Consider the following 7,174-nt stretch of genomic DNA (forward strand, 5'->3'; position numbering starts at 1 on the left):
CCCCTCTTCCCAGCCCTGGTGGTCTCCATCTAACCTAAACTCTGCCTACCTCTCCTGCCCAGTCACAGGCTTCAGCAACTCTATTAACCAATCAACTTTAAATTAGGTAGAGCAAGGTTTACACAACAAAGACAGGTGTATGTGAGAATGTGCACATCTGGGTGGCAACCAGATCTTGGGGGCCAGTAATCAGCATTAGAATACATAACACCAGACCAAACCCCAACAGAGAACCACAACTTTTCAACACCATCATATCCTGCCTGTTCTTAGAAAACAAACACTCCCATCTTTCCTCTGGATGGTGACAGCCAACTCCATTGACTAAAACAGTGACTCTTCTTGCCTCCAGTGTGCCAAATGCATCTTATAATTTAAATGAGTTCTTAATGTGTGCTTGTGGAAGTGCTTCTATCTTTGGAGACCTGTGCCTCTAAATCTGCAGAGCCCAAAAGTTGCAAGCCCCTGAGAGTCATAGACTCAGCCCCTTAGACTATGTCACTGTAACCAGGCATGCAGAACCACATAATCTTTCAACATTAGTGTATATATGCTACTCTGGTGCCTGGTAGGTGAGTGACTCATGGCCTGAAGCTTCAGATGTACCCTCATTAGACCACTGCAGTGACCTTTAAGGCCAGAAGCTTAAGTGTGATACATTGCATGATACAAGAGGCCTGTGGTCACAGGCCCAATCCCCACACTTCCTCGCCTGTAAAGTGGCCCCTGGTTTGACATGCAGACCACATTCTTAGTTCTCAAATGGTGCTGCTGGTGAGGCAAGCAGAAAAAAAAAAAAATCAAACACATGAAGATCAAGTCTAGTTCTGTTAGAACACATTCCTGAACCGTCTCAAAATGCAAGACCCTTTATATAGCCAACTTCTCAGTGGTTTCCTGGTCTCAAGGAACGGTTCCATACTTGGCACTTAGCTTCAGCCGCCGTTAAAAGAAGACAGCCACTAGGTGGCAGCAATAGCTAGATCAGACCAGACAAGACAAATCCATGCCGTTGGACCCAGGAAAGGAAAGCCTCCATCTCCCGAAGTAGATTACTTTGCTACTGTACCTGTTTTGAGCAGTAGGGTAGAGATTTAAGTTTTCCAGAGGCATTCCCCCCAGATGACCCCATCTAGGGTCCTGTTCTTTCCCAATCTGGCCTGAACATACCCGACCTATCTTGGTTAGGTGCTATAGTCTTCGAAGCAGATTCTTTTCATGTTGCTGCTCACCTCTCTGGATTTCACTCTTGGTTTTCAGAGTGAAATCTTGGCTAAAACAGTCGGAGATGCATTTGCACTTTTCAAATGGGCACTTGTCTCTGCAGTTTTGTCAATGGACAAAGACCAGTGTGTCTGTCTCAACGCTGTCCATGTCTTCTTCCCTTCCGTACATATCTCATGTTGCCTGGAATGAGAACACCATGCCTGAAGTCAGCCAGCTGGTGGCAGGGCAGCCAGAAGCACACATGATGGGACTGAATGGAAGTACAAAGGGATCTGGGTGCCAGGTGGCACAGTGGAGCCTCCTGGCTTTTTTTTTCTCTGATGGACAAGAAAAAAAAAACTACTTAAGTCACTAGATTTTGGATTTCAGTTACAAAGGAAAAAAAAAAATGAGCAGATTGCCCCCTCATCTTAATTGTATGATCATGGAAATGTTAATGAAAATTCAAATTATAAGGATCACCAAAAACTATCAATACCCATACCCACAAGTATCCTTGAAGGTTTTAATCATCTGTTTTATCAGCCACACAACAATCAGATCACTCCAAACTCACACGTTTTCCGCAGGCTAGGAAACAGGCCATCCAACACGCACCCACTTTTCGAGTTAGTTATGCCTTGATATCAACGTGATAAGAAAAGCTGCAGGCTGATCCCACTCATGAAGCAAACTGAAGTTATTTTGGGCTTTTTAAAGGCATTTTTGGTTTCTTCGGAGACAGGATTCCCTACTCAGTTTGGCCTGGAACTATTTATGTTACATAGAGCCGTCTGCTTCTGTCTCCCAAATACTAGTACTACAAGTCTGTCATGCTCCGGATTCCTGACATTAAAAAAAGTATCTGTTATTTTTGTGTGCCTGTGTATGCAGAGACCTGCAAAAGTCAGAATCGGGTGTCAGATCCGCTAGGAGCTGGAGTTACTCTTTGACCTGGGTGCTGGGAACCAAATTTTGGACCTCTGCAAGAGCAGCAGCATTCCTAAGCACTGAGCCACCCCACCAAGGCAGTAAGTCATGACAAAACTGGATTAATCCCAAGAATTCCAGGTTCATTTATTGTTATTAGTGTAAATTTAGCACATCCAAAGTTTAATGAAGAAAAAAACAACAACATAGGATTCTCATGGAAAGAAATTCAGCAAAACCTGGTGTTTGTTCATAATTACTTAGCAAACTAGAGACAGAAAGAGGAAATATTCTTTGATTTAAAGATATTTTCTCAGCCCTAGGGAGACAGATCTCTGAGCCTCACTAGCTAGCCAGTCTAGCCTAATCACCAGGTCTCAGTGAGACACTGTCTCAAAAAGGTGTAAGTCTTTTGAAGAATATCGAAGGTTGACCTCTGACCTCCGTGTGCACCCAGGCATATACACCCATGCACACACATAAAAATCCAAAATATACGGTAGAACAAAAGGCCTAAGGAGCTTGGATGCTTCTCAAGAGGTGAGGAGAGGGGGACATTGCAGCTACAAAGTTTGGGATAATTAAAGACTATATGGCTTGAATACAGGGATACAGAGAAAACAATGGGGCTGAAGGCAGAGCCAAGAACAGACACATGCTTAAAGCAGAATCATGGCTGGAAGATGGGTGTGGTGGTGAATGCCTGCAGCCCCAGCTCTTGGAAGGCTTGGGCAGGAGATTGAGAGACCGAAGGCAGCCTGGACTACAACAACAGAACCCTTGACAAAGAAAAAGAGCAGAAAAGAAAAGAAACTTGATTGGGTCAGAAATAGCATGACAAAACTGGACAGACCATCCAAATGGTACTGGCTCTGTGGTTAGACATATGGAAATATATGAGGCCGGATATTCATCTCCAGTTGGTAAATACCTCATGCCCTAGAATCCTTTTCAGGTAGATCAGACTTAAATGTGACAGGCCAACCTTTCATAATTGTAAGAAATCATAGGGGAAAAGTCCCTGTAAACTAGTTAAGGGGAAAGATTTTTCTGTGCTCAGTATTAAAATGCACACCAGACAGGAAATGACTGGTAAATTAGTCTACATTAAATTTTAGAGCTTCTTTTCCTCAAAATACTTCACAAAAAGGAAAATCTAATCCAAAGCCTGGAAATGTTTGTAATACATACAACTGTCAAGGGATAGAATCGGAATACATAAAAACTTGTATGAATCAGTCAGTTAAAAGGCAACCCAATAAAAATCTGGACAAAGGTCATAAGTGGGCATTTTATAGGAGAATAAAACCAAATATACCATAATAAACATGGGGGGAAGTTCATCTTAATAGCAATTAGGAAACAGCAATTTAAGATTTGCAATGAAATGTGATTTTAAATCTTTCAAAAATGCAAAAGCTAGAAATCAGACCCTTGGATGTGGGACAAAGAAATTCTTAGGCGCTGCAGTTGCCTAAAGTGAGACTGAATCAACACTGGAAAAAATATACGTCGTACAGTTGATGCTAATAGCATATAAGCTGGCCGGTTCGCTCCTAGACACAGACCCCAGAGAAAACATAGCTCAGATGTTCCAGGAGTCACACAAGAATGTTCATAGCGGCCTGGTTGCCATAGCAAAACACTGAAAACAGTCTCTGTGTCCAAGAATAGGAGAATGGAGAAATTCACATGAGGGAAAAATGAATGAACTCCAAGACTAGCCCGACTCGGTCCAGGAACCCGATTTTGAATGAGAAAAGTAAATCCTAAGGGTAAGAAAAGTAAGCCACCACTGAAAGATCAAACCTGCAAAATGCAGCAGTGTATTTAGGCAAGCAGGTTCCCTGTCAGTATGGTAAAGTAAGCCAAGAGAAGGATAAACAGAAAATTCCTGATGATAGCCATCTTGGGCAGGAGAAAATATTTTTCTTCGTTCTTGTCGCCGTATAACAAACTACCCCCAAACTTCACTCAGATACTAGATGATAAGATATTCACTTATTATCACTTAGTTTCTGGGGACCAGGAACCTGGGTCCTCCATCTCAAAGACTCTCCCAAGAGGGGTGGCATCAATTGGGCTGGAGGCAGTTGAGGAAGGATCTGCTTCCATGCCCTCCCGTAAGAATTGCCAGGCCTCATCTGGCCATGGCTGAGCTGAGGGTTCTGGGTCCCCTGTAGTTTGTCCTCAATTTTTTTTTATTTCTTTATTTTTTGAGGCCAGGAAAGCTCTAAACCCCTAAAAGCTTTACCGTGATGCCCATAGGAGCAGCCAGGTGTGTGGCACTTTGGGGGAGCCGTTCTCTCCAGCTCCTCATCTTTCCCCACCCACTAGTCACACCCCGCCTGTCTTCTGGGCAGGTTGGCTCAGCGAGGTCCTGGTGGACAGGGCTTTCTCCCTGTTGACATCTGAGCACCTGACCCGGGATCCAACATCTGAGCAGGTGAAGACATGTGGACCCAGCGAAAGGACGCAGCTGACTGTGGTGAAATGTGGTTACCGTGACAGAAGAAGAGTGAAGGGCTGTAAAGTTTGTGACGGGACGGGGTTATAAAGCATGGTGGGGAGAGGGGAATTACTTTGAAGAGCTTTTGAATTTTAGATAACGGATTGTATATTCGTGGTTGCTTAATATATAGCCATCGTTATTGGGAGATGTTTCCTTTTTCCAAATGAGACTTTTCATCGTAAAAAAGAATCAAACCTACAGAAGTTGCTTAATCCATGTCCTTCATTTATTAACTCACTTATTAACATCTTGATACGTTTACCCTTTGTGTGTGTACATGCACACAGCAGATGCTTGTGTTTTAGGCAATAGAGTCCTTGAAGATGCCCACATCCTAACATTAGGGCATATGTATACATGGCAAGGAGGGAGGGATTAAGGCTCCTAATCAGCAGCTAAGAGGCTATATTTTGGGTTGGTAAGGCAAACCCAGTTCAGTCACAAGTGTCTTTGTAATTGGGAAGAAAGAGGTAGAAGAGTCAGGACCAGAAAGATATTGTGAGAAAGATTCAGCCAGTTCTCACTGGCTTTTAAGGTGAAGGAGGCTAGGAGCCAGAGAATTCAGGCAAATTCTGGAAGCTGAAAAAGGCAAAAGAAAAAAAAAAAAAGCAGATTTTCTGCTAGAGTTTCAGAAAGGAATGCAGCCTAGAGGGGCCCATCTCAGACCTCTGGCTTTCATGACTGCAAGACAGTAAGTCTCGGTTCCAGAAAGCCAATGGGGTGGTGGTAGTTTATTCTGTTAGTTGGCTTCATATTACAGTGACACAGTACCTGAGAAAAATCATTTCATATAGGGCCAGGTTTATTTTGGCTCATGGTTTCAGAGGCCTCAGTGAGTGGTCGGTTGGTTCCATGGCTTTTAGGCCAATGGCAAGAGAGGACATCTGGGCAAGCACATGTAGGTAAAAAAAGAAAGCTGCATTTCAGAGCAGCTGGAATCATGGGGAAAAGGGGGGCAGGATCCCAGCATCCCCCTACAAGGACACACCCTATGATAGCTAATCTTGATTGACAACTTGACATACATTTGGGAAAAAAGAACCTTTATTGAGGAATCGTTTCCATTAGACATGTGGGCATGTCTTTGGGGGCATCTTCTTGATTGCTAATTCACAGAGGGGGACTCAGGCCACTGGCCAGTCCCATCCCTAACCAATAGTCCAGAATTATGTAAGCCAGCTAGGTGAGCAAGCCCAGGAAAGTGAGGTATTACAGTGTCCCGCCTTGTTCTCTGCTTCAGTTCCTGCTCTGACTTCCCCCGATGATGGGCTCTTTGCTGTAAACTAAATAAGCCCTTTCTGCCCCAAGGTGCCCCAAGCCAGAGTGCTGTGTTACAGCCGCAGACAAGCAACTAGGACAGACATTCTCCAGTGACCTAACTTCCAGGGACCTCAACCCTTAAAGGCTCACCACTCACCCACCCCCTAGTAGCATTAAGACTGGGAAAACAAACCCTTAACACATGGCAATTGGGTGTCACTCACAATCCAAACAATAGCAGTTGTCAAAGTAACTACATAGAAGGCAGGTCACTTATGTATTTTTACTAAGGTTTTCCCTTCTACGTTCCTTTCACTTTCACTGCTGAGCATTTAACAGGCATCACCGTATTCTTTCATACAATCACAATGCTAGCACCACACAGTACAGCTATCATGTTCTGTATATACTTTGTACCTGCTGCAAAAGGCCCAGTTCATAATCACAGTTCAGCTCACAGTTCCATATGGCTATCACATCTTTTCACCCTTCTCTAAGATTGCCTTCGGTCTTTCATTTTGAGACGTTGATAGTCTCTAGAGCACAGGCTAATTCTTGTACGGAATGACCCACACTTACAGTCTGTCTTATGTTGTTCTTATGCTTACACTGATGTTGTGCCAGAGGGAAGAGATACCATGTTATTGGAGGATATGCTTAATGTTAAATTTTATTTATTACTATCATGTGTATGTCTGCACGCATATGATGTGAGCCACAGCACGCATGTGTGAAGGTCAGACAAGTTTCATTTCTCTCTTTCCAGAATCAGGTTGTCAGATTTTCATGGAAAGGGCTTTTGTCCTCTAAGCCATCTTGGTGGCCCTATTGTAAGGTATTCAAAGAGTCGGGAACTCCTGAAGGAATTAGAAAATGATTACCAGGGTATCTTAGTTTTCAAATTCAGTGAAAAATGATTTAGAGAAAGCCATCCAGCCCTAGTGCCTCATCATGTTCCTAGCTGAAAAGGCTTTAGGACCTGACCCAAAGAAGACACTATTTACTCTCAAAGTCTCTAGGGGCCACTCTCTGGTCTTCTGGTAGATTCTTCCTGCCCTCAGGATCAGACACCAGGATCCTGTGGGGACAGCAGCCTGCACATCAGAGTGTCCCTAAAAAAATGCTGCAGATGCTGGGAGTCTGAAAAGTTAATAGCCACAAAGGAAATAAGGCATTATTTTATAGTCTTCTGCAGTAAAGGCCAATTAAGTGCAGTTTGAATAACTACAGTTACCATTAGCCATTTACACCGTAGTAACATTCTGT

The sequence above is a fragment of the Meriones unguiculatus genome, chromosome 6 (assembly GCF_030254825.1).
Source record: "Meriones unguiculatus strain TT.TT164.6M chromosome 6, Bangor_MerUng_6.1, whole genome shotgun sequence".
Lineage (NCBI taxonomy): Eukaryota > Metazoa > Chordata > Mammalia > Rodentia > Muridae > Meriones > Meriones unguiculatus.